We start from the raw sequence: 18,278 nt of genomic DNA, 5'->3' as shown, positions 1-18,278 counted from the left end.
AGGCTGAAATGTATTAAGACTTGTTGAATCGCTTTTCTGCCGTTGCAACACATGCAATGATGTAATGATGGTGGTTAAATTTTAGTGCCATGGTGAGCAATATTATCTCCTTAGTGTTTGGGCGTAGGCTGTCACCTGTTTTGCTTTCGTGTCATGATGTCATCACCCTACACCCCAGTGTGTTTGCTAAAGTGAATTCTTGCTGCTAATTTTGTTAACAGGAAACAGAACCTATTGGAATTCTGTTGGGTCATCATCTCCAACACCCATGTTGCAAAACAGCTTTTACAGAGAAGAACTTCTTCCTGCCTGTCACTTCCCAACAGAATGATGAATGTTCAACTTCTTCAGAACAGTGTGTAGTAGAGGCACCTAACAGGAGACTCTAATACTACCATTCCTCTGCCCTCAGGAAATGATATCTTATTATTAACAGTCTTTCCTTTGTACATTTTTGTTTATTGAAATATTAGATGTACATGATGTATGAAACATAATGATTCATTAACATCATAATTCAGACTCTTGAATCAAATATCACTTGAAAGTATATGGTCATTAATAAGAACTAAGGGTTTACATTGAAAGCATACTTATCGAACACAGTCAAAGTGCTTGTGAAGCTGAACTGTCTGTATTAGCCTAGTATTTAAACAAGCATAGAATGTTTTTGTAAATTACAATGTTTCATTGATAAGGAAGTTGTAGAACCTTCCAGAAATTGCAGATTGTAAACAGTTAATAACAACCGGAGGTAGGAATTGGACCTGTGACCCATACCTCAAACCCACTCAATATGACAGTTACAGCTTGTTGGATGATGTAAAGCACATGGCATCACTCCCTCTCCACAGAACAACATCCCGTATTTTCTAAATAGGGTCTTTCTGGATGTGGATCTAGTCAGTGGTCTTTCATATGATAGCTGTGGTGGAGTCTGACTGTCAGGCTATGTGATTTTTGTCCTCATGGTCATTCTAAAATTGAAGTTTAAGTTACTTCAACTGAGGAAATGCAGTTGTGATGCCACCATATTGGATGCCCCTATTGTCATTCTGTGTCTCAGGATTAAATTAGGCCTCATGCAATGTACATGTTCTTTTGCCTCCTCAATATATGAGCACTGTTCTTGACTTTGTAGGTAATGACTGCCAAGTGATGTGGTATTCCATACAGAATAAAGTAGCACTTTAATACTTTTTCTGGTAACATGGCCTTTTACATGGGTGTAAGAATCCATATCAGTTCAACTGGGCTGTAGCTTATAGTCCAGTGTTTGTCATTATAACATTGTCGGTCCATATACTGGGTGTCCAAGGGCCGAATTTGTGACAGCTGTCTTCTTTCTTTATTTCTGGTGATGAGCAGTTTGATGTACTCAACATCATCATTGTTAGGCTGAAATGGAAACAAAATGTCCATTTTTGTTCCACTGTCTGGACTGTGAATGAGGAAAAATGACATGAAACCTGTAGTTTGTATTGTATCAAATTTCACGACATGCAACATTATACCCCATTCTCTTTGTTTCACACCAGCAGATGTTGAGAGCATATCAGCCAGTCATCTTAAAACTTACTGAGGCCACTTGTCTGCAGTTAGTAGGCAGTTCTGGTCCTGTGTAATTGAAATTAGCCATTTGGGGTCTGTGGAGATCTTGTGAGACCATAGACACTCTGGGATAACTGTTATAAAGCAAGTTAGTTTTACATGTTGTATTGATCATTGTGCATGACAGATTGTAATAATGTGGAATGAGTCATTTTACATTCAGATCACAAAATAATTTGTACATACAGTTACATTCCGAACTTTTTTTTTTTTTTTTTTTTTTGTGCTAAGACAAGCTTAATGTGGAGTAATGAGTGTCATTTTTCCTTCTGGTACTGTAATCATGTACCTCAATGTTTCTTTTGAACTGTAGTGGAATATTTACAACAAACTTCATGAGAAAATAAATATACTCTGAAGCAGTAGTTACAATACCCAACTCCTTAAACAGGTGTCTACAAGATGATCACGGATTACAGTACGTTTTTGCCAATGAAGACTTCCTTTCTTAACGATGAGTTAACATTATTCCATATGACATTATCGAATGAAAGTATGCAAAATATGTCAACTTACTGATTTGTCTCTCTCCTAGACTTCTAATTATCCTAAGCTCAAATGTGGCTGAACTAAGTTGTTTTAGAAGATCCAAAATATTATTTTTTTCAATTTAAATTCTCATCAGTATGGACCACTAAGAATTTTGAAGTTTCCACTCTATATATTATTTCCTCACCATTTATTTCCTCACTTATCATAGGTGTAGTACCTCTAGATGTACAGAATGTAATACATAGTGTCTCAAAATTGAGGGTGGACAATTCCCAGAAAATCAGTCAATGATACTTTTAAGAACTTTGTTTATCATTTATTCTGTTTCTGTACATAGGAGGCCTGTTCAAAAAATTCCAGAAATTTTTCCACAAAATGTTTCTTTGCTTACCTTGTACTTATTGGTCTCCTTTGAAATACTCTCCTCCCCAGTTGATACACCTCTCTCAACACTGTTTCCACTTCCGGAAGCAGTCGTGGTTTGCCTCTTGCTGGATCACGTGAAGTGCCATCTGTGATGTTTATTTTATCTAATCAATCGTTACAAATATTTGTCCTTTCAGTTTCAGTCGTCACATTTCAGGCTGTTTCCTTCTCACATTTTTTTGCAGGCATCGCAACATGTCCCGATAGTACCATCGATTAACAGTTTGTCCATGTGGCACCAATTCATGATGAACTAATCATTCAAAGTCAAAGAAAACTATCAGCATGGCTTTGACATTTGACCTGACCTGACGAGCTTTTTTTGGTATTGGAGAACATTTCCTGACCCATTGTGAAGACTGAACCGTGATCACAACATCATAACCATAGACCCACATCTCATCACCAGGTATTATTTTCATAAGAAACATCTCATTTTCATTTGCACAATTCTAAAGCTCTTCACAGATTGTGAGACGAAGATCTTCCTGGTCATGATTCATGAGCCATCGGACAAACTTGACAGCAAAGCGATGTATTCCAAGATGCTGTGTCAGGATTTCATGACATGATCCAACTAAAATGATACATTCTTCTGCAATCTCTCAAACAGCTGGTCTTTGATTGGCATACACAGTTTTGTTGACATTTGTGACATGAGCACCATCGGGTAGACATCAAAGGGCGCCCTGAACGAGGGTCATCATTAAGTTCTGCCTGGCTATTTTTAAACCATGTGAACCATTCATAACACTGAGTTTGCTCAAGCACTCATCACTGTAGGCTTCCTGCAGCATTTGGTGTGCCTCTGTAAAGGTTTTCTTGGGTTTCATGCAAAATTTAATGCAGACGCATTGCTCCTCTAACTCTGCCATCTTGAAATTTGTAAACTGTGTGATACAATGTTCTACTCAATAAATCACTGAAAAATAACTAACAGACCTATGGCAGTGAAACTTCCGGCACATACACATTAAACATGGTCATGTGCAGGGACCCAAAATGCATTTTGCTCCAACACACCACTGGTGCAAAATTATGAATGTTCTGGAATTTTTTGAACAGGCCTCGTATGCTTGGATTGATTACAGTATTAGTGTCAACTTCAAAAAAAATTAATTCTGCTTATTGTGTACCAGAGGATCATTTAAATATGTAAGGAATGGTAGTGGACCTAAGATTGAACCTTGGGGAACACCATATGTGATTCTTCCCCAGTCAGAATTATGTCCCTGGGCTATATTGCTTGAATTAATAAGTGAAGCTTCCTGCATTCTGTGGCTTAGATATGACAATATCCATTGGTTGACCATACCATCAATCCCATAAAACATCAATTTGTCTGGTAGAATGCTGTGGTTCACCAAGTCAAATGACTTATAGAGGTCGCAGAAAATACCAACCAGCACTATTTAAGTATTTAATGATTGTAAAATGTGCAAGTGAACATATAAATGGCACTCTCAGTAGAGCAACCCTTCTGAAACTCAAATTGTGATTTGTTAAGGATACTATTGTTGCTAGGCTGAGACACTATTCAAGAATATTTCATCATCTCAAAAACTTTGAAGAATGTTGTCAGCAGTGGAACAGGTCAGTAAAAAGCCTTTAGTTAGTGGTGCATTACATATTTTAGATAAGACTGGGCTCATTTCATGGGAAGTAATTTTTAATACTCTACTGGTAACACCATCAAAACCAGATTAGCTTTTATTTTTGAGAGACTGTATAATGTTTTTTAATTTCAGAAGGAGAAGTTGGTGATAAATTCATATAATCCCTATGCTTTCTAATATGTTTAAGAAGTGATTATTAAATGCATTTTCTGTCTGTGACTCATTGTGTATAGACCTTACGTAATTCAGTTTGATAGTGATGTTGTCTTCTTCTGTGACTGATTGTCCTGTCTCTTATTGCAACCAAGTGAGGCGGCACAGTGGCTAGCACACTGGACTCACATTCTGGAGGACGACGGTTCAATCCTGCGTCCGGCTATCCTGATTTAGGTTTTCCGTAATTTCTCTAAATCGCTCTAGGCAAATGCCGGGATGGTTCCTTTGAAAGGGCACGGCCGAATTCTTACCCCGTCCTTCCCTAATCCGATGAGACCGATGACCTCGCTGTCTGGTCTTCTCCCCGAAACAACCCAACCCCTCTTATTGCACTACATTCCATCTACCTTTAAGTCTGTTGTCGGAAGTACTGATTTCTGACATTATGTGCATGTTCTTCCATTTTTTAATAACCTTTCTTAATGATTTTGAGTTGTTTTTATAGTGTGCAACTACTGCAGGATCCCTAATTGTTCTTGCCAAAAGATACATTTCCCTTTTCCTTTCACAAAATACTTTAATGCCTCTAGTGATCCATGATTTTGTATATGGCTGTTTATTGTCCTTTCTGATTAGCGTACGTGGAAAGCTATTTTCAATTAATAATATTAATTTATCATGGAATAGATTAAATTTTATGTAATAATTTGGTTCATTATAGATTAAATCCCATGTCATCTCCTGTAAACTAGTCTTAAAAACATTTGTCCTGGAGTAATTAATTATTCTAACTGATTTCCACTGAGGAGTATCCATACGGTAAGGCACTATGTTATTTATCCTAACTAACTGATCAGAGAGAGCATTCATTACTGGGTAAAAAGTTATTTTCTTACTTTGAGCTTCATCAAAGAAAACATTGTAATTAGGGTCCTACTGCCTTTTCCACCCATGTTGAAAAGTTAATTACTGATGGAAAATTGAGGGTCGAAAAAAGTTTCCAGATCATTTTTCCTATCAGAATAACTACATTACATTATCTAAGCAAAGAAGGAAAAGCTGAATCAATGTGTATCATGACAGTATACTAAGAAAATAAACCAATAAATAAACTGTTAGTGAGTGAAACATTTTACCATGCTCAGAGATAGTTATTTGTGAGGTTCCTATCTTCAAAATGATATCTTGTACAAGAAACCTAGTGATTTTTAGAGATTCGCCTATTACTCCAGCCTTGGTGACTCATAAGATTTCCAAGCAAACTAACAGTTTGATTGTTGATTTATTTCATTTTCTTAGTTCATTCTTATGGAACACAGTGATTCAACATAGATTGAATAATCTAATGGTCGCTTCCTTTATAACAAAGTTAGCACTGACTCCTCATTGCCCCACAAGATCTCCACAGAATCCTGTTTTATATGCGTCACATACTACATAATTATATATTAATATTACTTCATAATCTACACTTTCTTAAGAACAGCCCCCCTGAGAACTTGATTCTCTTTCCAAGAGGAATCACTCCAGTGAAACCCTGGCCTACAGTATTTATAAAACAGTCCCAAACTAACTAGTTTGTGACAGCATCTTCTGCTGTCACTGTCATTGATCCATTTGTGAAATGTTGGATTGTAATATAATAAACCACTGAAATATCTGCCAATAAACAAAATTTGTTGTCAAAATGCAAAATAGCAATGGTGCCCTCTTAACTATAGAACAAAACATTTCGTCATTGAAATAGGCAACACATTCACACTTTCAATGATCCATCCCTACATGTAAAGATTTTACAATATTTCTTAGAAATTCTCATATGGCTTGTAAATTCTGATAAAAAAACCTGCTCGGAAAACAAAACTTTACAATTTTGTGCATTCATAAATTTATCTCATACTGGAATTGTCTCAGTAACATTCTCAAATAATTATGTCTTCATATATACCCCAGAAGCCACTGTATGGTGCATAGTAGGCCACTACCTAGAACCACTGCTGATTGTTACCTTTCCTGTTCCATTCACATACAGAGAAAAAGGAAAAACAGTTGTCTATATGCCTCTGTATGAGCCCTAATTTCTCTCATCTTAACCTCATTGTTCCTATACATTATGTATGTTGGTGGCAATAGAATTGTTGTGCAAATTCGGCTTCAAATTTTGGTTCTCTAAATTGTCTCAACAGTATTCATTTTGAAGTTTAATATTGTTTTGTGAAAGAATATTACCTTCACCCTAGGGATTCCCATTTGAGTACACAAAGCATTTCCATAATATTCACTCGTTGATCATACCTGCTCATATCAAACCTAGCAGCACATCTCTGAATTTCTTCTATGTCTTCCTTTAATCTGACCTAATGGGGATCCCAAACACTTGAATAGTACTAAAGAATGGGTTGCACTAGTGTTCTATATGTAGTTTCCTTTATATATGAGCCACACTTTCCTAGAATTCTCCCAGTAAACTGAAGACAATCATTCACATTCTCGACCACCATCCTCACATGCTCATTCCATTCATATCTCTTTGCAACTTACATCTAGATTTTTAATCAACATGACTATGTTGAGCAGCACACTACTAATGCTGTGTTCAGACATTAGTATATTGTTTTTTCTACTTACCTCCATTAACTTACATTTTTCTGCATTTAGGGAAAGCTATCATTCATCCCACCAGCTAGAAATATTGTCTAAATCGTCCTGTATCCTCCTACAGTTATGCAGCAGTGACACTTGCCCATACACAACAGCCTCATCAGCAAACAGCTGCAGATTGCTGCTCACCTATCCACCAGATCATTTATGTATATAGAGAATAACAGCAGTCCTATCACACTCCGTGGGCACTTGCAAAGGACACTGTACTGGGTTGTATTACTTAAGAAGTCTTCAAGCCACTCACATGTCTGTGAACTTAATCTGTATGCTCATACCTTCATTAACAGTCTGGGCAGTGTCTCAAATGCTTACAGGAAATTTAGGAATCTTCCTGGTGCCCTTAATCCATAGTTTGCAGGACATCGTGTGAGATAAGGAAAAGCTGAGTTTTGCAGAAGTGATGTGCTCTAAATATGTGCTGGTATGAATATAGTCCACTCCAGTTCATCTCAACAGTTTAAATTTTTATTAAGGTGTTAGCAGGTTGCTACATTTATTCCTATTCACTTAAGTTAATCACTTTTATGTATATAGAAAACCACATAAAATATGTTACACAGATTTTTCAGAGAATTATGAACTCATGGATATAGCTAAGGCAATCTTTTTATTTAGGAGATTCAAGAGAAGTCCTATATTTAGTGTGACATTCTGTAAATGTGATGAAAGTGTGCGAGAAATAACAAAATTGCAAAATATGATGAACAACTTCTGTTAGAGACAAAATGTTCAATGATACTTCCCAGCACTGCTAGGCATCCTTTAGTATTCATCAGCCCTGGGACAATGAGGTTTCACTAACTAACAAGGTTTACTAACCAAGTGTGCAGCATATTTTCCGCCCTATAAATTGATCAAGAGATTTTCAACAAGAAAACCAAAAGTATGAGTGTCTCAAAGCAGAGAAAGATGTTTTGGAGTCAGAAGCCCCAATTTTTCTAGGCCTACCACCTTTCCCAGGGGCAGGTGAGTGGATGTTGTGTAACAGACATTGCATACAAATGCTGTAGAGTGCCTGTGCCCTGCCACCTCGCAGGTGCATAACCAGTCTTAAATGATGCCTTGCACTGCTAGGGTACATCAGTGAACATTTTGTCTGTAACAAAAATTGTTCCACATGACATGATCTATCAGCTTGTGGCCCAGTCACCATCTGCTCTGCATGGATTTCTGTTAGTGGTGAAAGTCATTGCTTGGCAGTTTGCTGAGACATCAGATAGCCTGCTTTCAGCCTCTAAAGTTTCACCCTCCACTGTTTCCTTTCAGTCGTCAATTGAAGTGATTTTCACCTTGTTAACATGCCTTCTCAAAATAGTTATTTATCTAGTTGTATGTAAGAGACTTGTGAAGACTTTGGAGAAAAGTGAAACAATATGAACTGGTTGGTAGTTTCAGACAGAGGCTGCATCTGCCTTTTGAAGATCCATCTAATTTTAGACATTCTTGAGAGAAATCCACATTCTAAACATTTATTACAAGTTAATGTAACTGTTTGACAGATAAGATTTTTTTAAAATTGATTAATTGAGAATCAATACCTCTGGAGTTACTCAGGTTCCATAATATCTGTGGAAGTGATGACATTCCAGTGAAAAGTATTCCTACCAAGACTAGAATAAACTGAAAAATATGATTGCCACTCAGTTCCTCATAGACACAATCTTATGGGTCAATAAGGAATTTTAAAACAAGAAACAAATGTTAAAATGAAGAAACTCTGTTTTTAGTGTGTAAAATGTGTTGTATTGAATATAAATAAGCTGAATTGTAATCTACACATCAAGCATGGTATCCACATAAGCTATGAAGGAAAGAAATGTCTGTATGACTGTATCTATAAATTAATTAAAATAAGGTGTGAATAGAATAAAACTATCTATCAAAACGGTGGTGTGAATAATGACAAGAACAAAAAAGTTGTTTGAGATAAAAGTAACCTATAATTAATAAATCTCCTGCACTTTGACTTGATGATCTGCTGCATATGTACCATTTTGCTCAGTGAGAATAGGGAGTAATCATTCACTTCTTCTGAGTCTAGAAGTACAGCTTGTGTGTGGCTGTAGGTATTTTTATGTTTAAGAAATTCCATGGTGCTCTGTATTTGTTGAGAGCAAATTCTATGTACTATTCAGAAACAAGTGTTTTGACCAGAGCCAGATTTATTTTCTTTGTTTTTTTTTCACATTTAAAATGATCTTTATAAATAGTGTCATTCACTGACCCTTGTTTACAAGAGTTTTTAAATATTCTGTATGGTCTGAGAATCTCCTCCCTAATGTGAGCCAGATCATCACTATAATATTTTAACAATTTATTTCTTTGTATATGCTAGCTTCAATGGTGAACAGTTAATTTTAAAGAAAATCATCAAAAAGTGTTTCAACAGTACCCTTTTCAATTTGTGTATTCTGTATGAAAACTCTGCTAATTTTGCTAATCTATCTATAAATAAATTAATAGTCCTCTTCCTGTCCTTTTGTCCATGCCCCATAACAGTAGGCTTACTGTTGACTGATGTTACTGATTTTGACCATTGTTCACAGTAGAATGTAAAGAAATGATGGTTGATGGCCTGAAGAAACTCCCCTATGAAGTCTGCCACCATACATATTTCCTTATTTTCCAACAACAAATATTGTGACAGACATACAATATCAACATGTTCGGCATTGGAAAAATATTTTTATTATAATATTTTATTTCTAATACAGTGAATGTTCATTTGCATTACAATAAGTGATTCATTTTTGTTAATTTTCTATAAACAGTTTTCCATTTTAGTGTTGCTTTTAGTGTCATGTCCTATTGCAGGAGATTTACTACCTACTGGATTACTTTTATCCCAAACAGGTTTTACATTCTTGTCATTATTCACACTGTTGTTTTCATGGATAGCTTTATTCTGTTCTGTTCTGTTCATAGACACAATGACACAGACACTTCTTTCCTTCATAATTTATGTGGATCCCACGCTTGGTGCATAGATTACAATGTGGCTTATTTATATTCAATACAACACAGTTTGCATACTCAAAACACAGTTTCTTCATTTTAACATATGTTTCTTTTTTCAAATTTCCTTATTGGTCCATGAAGTAAATTAGATAGTGTCTATGATAGTGGAGTGTGGGGATGGGGGTGGAAGGAGAGAGAGAGAGAGAGAGAGAGAGAGAGAGAGAGAGAATTGTACAAATTGAACACAAAGTGATGTTAATACAGGTATTCACAGAAAATTCAAATTTGTATACTTTGGTGGCTGATGGGTGAATGCGTGATGCTGCAACATAAATGAAAATATCTCATAATTAATGTGCATGATATGGTATCTCCAGACGGTCCGCATCTTCATTCGTAGCAGTCTAGAAAGACTGGTTATTCTCAACAAGTTTTGATAATGATACAGAGGACAGCAAGAAGGTGAAAGTGACCTTCATAGAAAACAATCGCCTCACTGCAATTCCCACTTTTATGGCAGTGAAAACTGCTTCACATGGAGAGAAGCACAACCACCAGTTCATGTAAAAACAAAACAATGTAACTTAGTGTTGCAGATTCCTGGCCTACAACTTACAGAAAATGCCTTGTGTAGGAATCTAGATGTTGAAAAATTTTGCTCTTGATATTTTTGATGAGATTGTAAAGTAATCGAAGAGTAAAATCAGTAAAATAAAATTACTCTCAAGAGAAAATATCTTTTTTATATGATACTGATCTTCTTGAACTGAAAACATTTTTATGTTTCCTTTTATTCACAGCAGCTACCAAATGTGGCACTGAATCTGTAGATAATTTTTTCTAAGTGCATGGAACTGGATGAATTATTTTTACAGTAGTATAAGAAAAAGTTTTGTTCATATCAAAAGCTGTTCTATTTGAGAACCCAGATGACAGGGCACAAAGAAAAGAAGAAGATGTGATGGCACAGTGTCATAGTTTTTAATGGATAGTTACAATATATGACATAGCTCCATTCAGCAATACTAAATAGTCCTCCAAAGTAGTACGTTCAGTCAACGATTTAACAATTGCAAATTTCAGGGAAAGCCTATAGCAGTTAGACTGGGATGAGGTGTACCGTGAACCTGATGCCAATTTAAAATATAATTTATTTCATGACATTTTTGTAAATGCATTTGAAAACTGCTTCCCCAAGAAAATAGTTAAATATACTCGTAAGAAACCTTGTAACAAACCATGGCTTACTAAGGGTATAAAAATAACTTGTAACCGGAAAAGGGAAATGTATCTAACAGCAAGAAAGAGTAGTGACCCAGAAACTATCAAACATTATAAAAACTACTGTGTTATATTAAGAAAAGTTATTAAAAAATCCAGAAGTATGTGTATAATGTCTGAAATCAGCAACTCTGATAATAAAATTAAAACAATTTGGAATATTATTAAAAGAGAAACAGGTCAACCAAGAGCACAGGAAGACAGTATTACCATCAAATTGAATGAAAACTTTACGAACAAATGTCAGAAGTTGAAAATATTTTTAATAATCATTTTCTAAATGTTGTGGATATAGTAGGATCCAGGTGTTCATTAGAAGATGCTAGGCTGTTAATGGAATAGGCCATACCTATGCAATTTGATACAATTGAAATCTCACCCACTTCTCCCTCTGAAATTAGGAAAATAATAAACTTGCTTAAAAGCAAAAACTCACATGGAATTGATGGCATTTCCAGCAAAATACTAAAAGCTTGTTCTCAACAGATAAGCAAGATTCTCAGCCACCTGTGTAATAGCTCTCTGGAACAGGGCGTTTTCCCTGATAGACTGAAATATGCTATTGTTATACCTTTGCATAAAAAGGGGGATAGATCTGATGTCAACAATTACCGTCCAATCTCCCTTCTAACAACTTTATCCAAAATTTTTGAGAAAGTAATGTATTCAAGAGTAGCTTCACATATCTGTAACAATGAAGTACTAACAAAATGTCAGTTTGGTTTCCAGAAAGGTTTTTCAACAGAAAATGCCATATATGCTTTCACCAATCAAATTTTGAATGATCTGAATAACCGAACACCACCCATTGGGATTTTTTGTGATCTCTCAAAGGCTTTTGATTGTGTAAATCATGAAATTCTGCTAGACAAGCTCAAGTATTGTGGCATGAGTGGGACAGTGCACAAATGGTTTAATTCGTACCTAACTGGAAGAGTGCAGAAAGTTGAAATAAGTAGTTCTCATAATATGCAAAGATCAGCACATTCCTCAAACTGGGGAACTATCAAGAATGGGGTTCCACTAGGGTCAGTCTTGGGTCTTTTGTTGTTCTTAATATATATTAATGGCTTGCCATTCTATATTCATGAAGAGGCAAAGTTAGTTCTCTTTGCTGATGATACAAGTATAGTAATCACACCTGACAAACAAGAATTAACTGATGAAATTGTCAATACTGTCTTTCAGAAAATTACTAAGTGGTTCCTTGTAAACGGACTCTCACTTAATTTTGATAAGACACAGTACATACAGTTCCGTACAGTGAATGGCATGACGTCATTAATAAATATAGACCTTAATCAGAAGCATATAGCTAAGGTAGAATATTCCAAATTTTTAGGTGTGGCCATTGATGAGAGATTAAATTGGAAGAAACACATTGATGATCTGCTGAAACGTTTGAGTTCAGCTACTTATGCAATAAGGGTCATTGCAAATTTTGGTGATAAACATCTTAGTAAATTAGCTTACTACACCTATTTTCACTTGTTGCTTTCATATGGCATCATATTTTGGGGTAATTCATCACTGAGGAATAAAGTATTTATTGCACAAAAGCGTGTAATCAGAATAATAGCTGGAGTCCACCCAAGGTCATCCTGCAGACATTTATTTAAGGATCTAGGGATATTCACAGTAGCTTCTCAGTATATATACTCTCTTATGAAATTTGTTATTAACAACCAAACCCAATTCAAAAGTAATAGCAGTGTGCATAACTACAATACTAGGAGAAAGGATGATCTTCACTATTCAGGATTAAATCTAACTTTGGCACAGAAAGGGGTGAATTATACTGGCACTAAAGTCTTTGGTCACTTACCAAATAGCATCAAAAGTCTGGCAGATAACCAACAAGTATTTAAGAAGAAATTAAAAGAATTTCTGAATGACAACTCCTTCTACTCCATAGAGGAATTTTTAGATATAAATTAAAAAACAAATAAAATAAAATAAAAAATAAAAAACACAAAAAAATGAAAAAGTTGTTATATTAACTGAAGTATGTTGTTAAATTAACTTAATTATGTCATGTATTGGAAAATTTGACTCGTTCCACATCATTACGAAATATCGTATTCATGATCCATGGAACTAGTATTAATCTAATCTAATCTAATCTATGAACTGTCAGTAGTGTTACTCTCCAGGCTGTACCAAGTCTATTAGTGAACTGCTTGTGGTTTTCTGTGGGCAACATAGGTTTTGGACGCATTTGCCAAGAAAACTGGGAGAATATAGGTTAAAGATTGCATGTATGACAGACACCAGGACACAGGACTTATGAAGTGTAGTGCTGTTAAAGTTGCCTGTCTCCTCTTGAATGCAAATGCAGTATTTCATTTTTTGGAGTAATTGATTGTTACCATTCTTCTGCCAGCATTTCAGTTTATTTCATGAGTGAAGGTAGATGTTTCTCTTTGTGGTCTGAAAAATGACTTTCTTGATACAAGAAAGAATCAAAATTGTGAAAGCATATGTGAAAACAGATTCTATTAAGGAAACTCACAAAATTTTCAGGGTCAGGGATCCAGGTAGAGGACTACCAGCAAAGAGAGCAATACAGAGTCTGTAAGAAAACTGACACCTGCAGATCGGTGCAAAGTGTAAAATACAAAGAATTTCTTCAATTTGCAAACCAGAAGTTATTGTAGACATTCGATGGAAAATTATTTTGAGCCTAAAGCAATCTACATGTAAATTGGCCAAACAGGTACATGTAAGCAGGAGAAGTTGCCAGAGAATATTGAAAAGTCTTAAATTGAAGCCATATAGTATGGTGGTTGTGCAACAATTATGGGAGTATGGCAGTCAGAAACATGTAGATTACTGCATGTGGCTTTTGAATAACATGAACGATGGTTTGTTAGACCTTTTCTGTTACATTATGAGTGATGAATCAAGGTTTTATCTTTACAATCATGTGAATTCACAGAACATGAGGTACTGAGCAACAGAGTACCTTAATATTGTGTGACAGCAATCACTCAGTGCTGAAAAAATTGGCATTTGGTGGAGTGAAACAGGAACAAGCACCATTCGACCAGTATTTTTTGACACTACCCTCAACGTAGTTGCATATATGTAGAAATTTTTGATACATTTTGTGCTCAGCTCACGAATATGAAATGCTATACTGCTCTTCCCAGCAAGATGAGGTAACATGCCACACATCTAAGGTATCCCTGGAACAAGTCCATGATGTCTTCACATGTTGTTAGATCCAGTGAATGTGATGGTGGCCATAAATATTTGCTGGCAGTTCATTCCTCAGTGAAGACATCACTGAGGAATGAACATTCAGCAAACATTTATGGCCACCACATTCACAGGCTCTAACAGCATGTGATGTTTTTCTGAGGGGACACCTAAGAGCAATGTCTGTGAAACAAATCCACACACAATACAGGAACTGAAAGGCAACATCAGCCGTGAAATTTCTGCCATGGCTATCCAAACTTTACCCTGGGTATGTTTGAATATGCTTAGATATGCATAGTTGTGTACTGATGTTACAGGGGGTCAGTTTTAGCATTTTCTATAAATGTATTTTTCATTGTAAACAAATGGTAAATTTATTTCAGCTCTTCATTTCTGTAATTTTACTGTATTTCTTTTATACGTATATGGGCAACTTCCATCTGTGCCATCCTGTATATGACCTGCATTATAGCATTTAAAAAATTTGAGAGTAGCTTAGGTTTAATAACTAAAAGTTTTATTTCTGGATTTTTCCCAAAACATAGGAAAGTCCCCTTTTCCAGAACATCACTTGCGTATTTTTGTCTTGAGTATTAATATTTTTGTGTGATTTCACTTTTAATATGTCTGAAAACAGCTGTAGTAACTATTTCAGATCAACAGATCAATTCGTAAGTTCAGTCAATATTGTATACACCAAGAAGTTAACTTCTGGAGTCTGACAGACACCAGGATACCACTTACGTAACAAAATTGTAAGATATCAGTTAAAATTAGAAACTAAAAGTTGCATTATGTTTTGAGTACGTGTAACTGCTGGGCCAGCCATTGGTGTGCTACAGTTATTATTTGTTAAAAAATGGTTCAAATGGCTCTGAGCACTATGGGACTTAACTTCTATGGTCGTCAGTCCCCTAGAACTTAGAATTACTTAAACCTAACTAACCTAAGGACATCACACAACGCCCAGTCATCACGAGGCAGAGAAAATCCCTGACCCCACTGGGAATCAAACCCGGGAACCCGGGTGTGCGAAGCGAGAATGCTACCGCACGACCACGAGCTGCGGACTATTATTTGTTAATCAAAAGCAAATTCACTAATGAATATTCTCCTTTGCTTATCATTCTGCTTCCACTTTTGCAATAATATAATGTTGAATATACTTCTTACTACAATAAATGTTTAATATTTTGTAGTTTCAAAACTTTTCACTCATTTTTAATCATAATATATTATTTGTAACTGACATCGTCATCAGTTATTCACTTTTATCCAAAGCAGGCTCTGCAGCTACTATTGGTAGCATAGGACAGTGAATAGCATGGTTTAGTACCCTCATAGGCTGTGAAATGCTGTTTTGTTTTACTTGTATCTGTGTATATCCACCAACTTAGTGGTTGGCCTGCCTATACAGAAAACTGGAAAGGCATTATGTGTAAGTTGGTGTTAGACAACCAAGACCATTCAACAGGTTATTGATTAGTTAGCATTTGCAACTAATATAGCTGGAGTTCTCAGTGGTTAGGGGATACACAGGACATGTTTTGCAGCAGTGAACATCACTGTGAGCTGTACTCTGAGGGAATTGGTTGAAGCATGCATAGTCACTCTATATGAGATAGTTAATTACATGTTCTGTAGATCATTTGAATGTTTATTTTATCAGAATGATGTGGAATGAGTCAGTTTAGAAGATATTTATACATGATTAGTTTTAAAATTAATGAAAACATTATATGCAACTAATCATGCAACTACTCTTCATAACAAGTTTCTTCTTTTTCAGTTTTAACTAGCTTTGCTAGCTATGAGACATTTTACATTATTTGGCAAAATTTTTGTTGCTATATACTGAACTCCTTTCTGAGCGACTGATAGCTTTAATAATGGGTAGTAAAGATCATTTTTTCCTCTAGAATTGTAGGTATGGACATCACTGTTCTTCTCAAATTCTGATAGATTGTTTATGAGTACTTTAATTAGTAAACATACATATTGTGAAGGTGCAGTTAATGTGTCTAACTCCTTGAAGAGATACCTACATGATGACCACTGGTGAACACCGCATATTATTCTTACTGCTCGATTTCATGCACTCAGTACATTCTTTTTAAGTGGTAAGTTATATCAGAAAATTATTCCATAACACATTATTGATTGAAAATGTGCAAAATATATCAGGAGGTTTTGTTTGCTTGTTTTCAAGACTAGTAGTTATATAAAGAGCAAAATGAGCTGATCTTAATTGTCTGAGAATCTCCATAATGTCCTTCTTCCACTTCAAGTTTTCATCTATATGTACACCAAAAAAATTTTAGTAATTTACCCTATTCACTAGGGGTAAGATAGATACTGCTTACAGGAAAATTAAAGAGACCTTTGGAGAAAGGAAAACCACTTGCATAAATATCAAGAGCTTTGATGGAAACCCAGTTCTAAGCAAAGAAGGGAAAGCAGAAAGGTGGAAGGAGTATATAGAGGGTCTATACAAGGGCGACGTACTTGAGGACAATATTGTGGAAATGGAAGAGGATGTAGATGAAGATGAAATGGGAGATATGATACAGCGTAAAGAGTTTGACAGAGCACTGAAAGACCTGAGTCGAAACAAGGCCCCAGGAGTAGACAACATTCCATTAGAACTACTGACAGCCTTGGGAGAGCCAGTCCTGACAAAACTCTACCATCTGGTGAGCAAGATGTATGAGACAGGCGAAATACCCTCAGACTTCAAGAAGAATATAATAATTCCAATCCCAAAGAAAGCAGGTGTTGACAGATGTGAAAATTACCGAACTATCAGTTTAATAAGTCACAGCTGCAAAATACTAACGTGAATTCTTTACAGACAAATGGAAAAACTGATAGAAGCTGACCTCAGAGAAGATCAGTTTGGATTTCGTAGAAATATTGGAACACGTGAGGCAATACTGACCCTACGACTTATATTAGAAGAAAGATTAAGGAAAGGCAAACCTACGTTTCTAGCATTTGTAGACTTAGAGAAAGCTTTTGACAATGTTGATTGGAATACTCTCTTTCAAATTCTGAAGGTGGCAGGGGTAAAATACAGGGAGTGAAAAGCTATTTTCAATTTGTACAGAAAGCAGATGGCAGTTATAAGAGTCTAGGGGTATGAAAGGGAAGCAGTGGTTGGGAAGGGAGTGAGACAGGGTTGTAGCCAATTCCTGATGTTATTCAATCTGTATATTGAGCAAGCAATAAAGGAAACAAAAGAAAAGTCTGGAGTAGGTATTAAAATCCATGGAGAAGAAATAAAAACCTTGAGGTTCGCCGATGACATTGTAATTCTGTCAGAGAGAGCAAAGGACTTGGAAGAGCAGCTGAACGGAATGGACAGTGTCTTGAAAGGAGGGTACAAGATGAACATCAACAAAAGGAAAACGAGGTTAATGGAATGTAGTCGAATTAAGTCGGGTGATGCTGAGGGAATTAGATTAGGAAATGAGACACTTAAAGTAGTAAAGGAGTTTTGCTATTTGGGGAGCAAAATAACTGACGATGGTCGAAGTACAGAGGATATAAAATGTAGACTGGCAATGGCAAGGAAAGTATTTCCGAAGAAGAAAAATTTGTTAACATCGAGTATAGATTGAAATGTCAGGAAGTCATTTCTGAAAGTATTTGTATGGAGTGTAGCCATGTATGGAAGTGAAACGTGGACGATAAATAGTTTAGACAAGAAGAGAATAGAAGCTTTCGAAATGTGGTGCTACAAAAGAATGCTGAAGATTAGATGGGTAGATCACATAACTAATGAGGAGGTGCTGAATAGAATTGCGGAGAAGAGAAATATGTGGCACAACTTGACTAGAAGAAGGGATCGGTTGGTAGGGCATATTCCGA

At 35.9% G+C, this 18,278-nt stretch overlaps 1 protein-coding gene across 1 annotated transcript in view; it reads left to right on the top strand.

Annotated features, from left to right (window-relative positions):
- LOC126184206 (voltage-dependent calcium channel type A subunit alpha-1-like) overlaps positions 1 to 18,278 on the top strand; it is a 508,450-nt gene that overhangs the window by 304,293 nt on the left and 185,879 nt on the right. The window lies entirely within an intron of this gene.

Source organism: Schistocerca cancellata, chromosome 4 (genome assembly GCF_023864275.1).
Source record: "Schistocerca cancellata isolate TAMUIC-IGC-003103 chromosome 4, iqSchCanc2.1, whole genome shotgun sequence".
Classification (NCBI taxonomy): domain Eukaryota; kingdom Metazoa; phylum Arthropoda; class Insecta; order Orthoptera; family Acrididae; genus Schistocerca; species Schistocerca cancellata.
The sequence above is the reverse complement of the archived record's forward strand: the minus strand, read 5'-3'. Positions and strand labels throughout refer to the sequence as shown.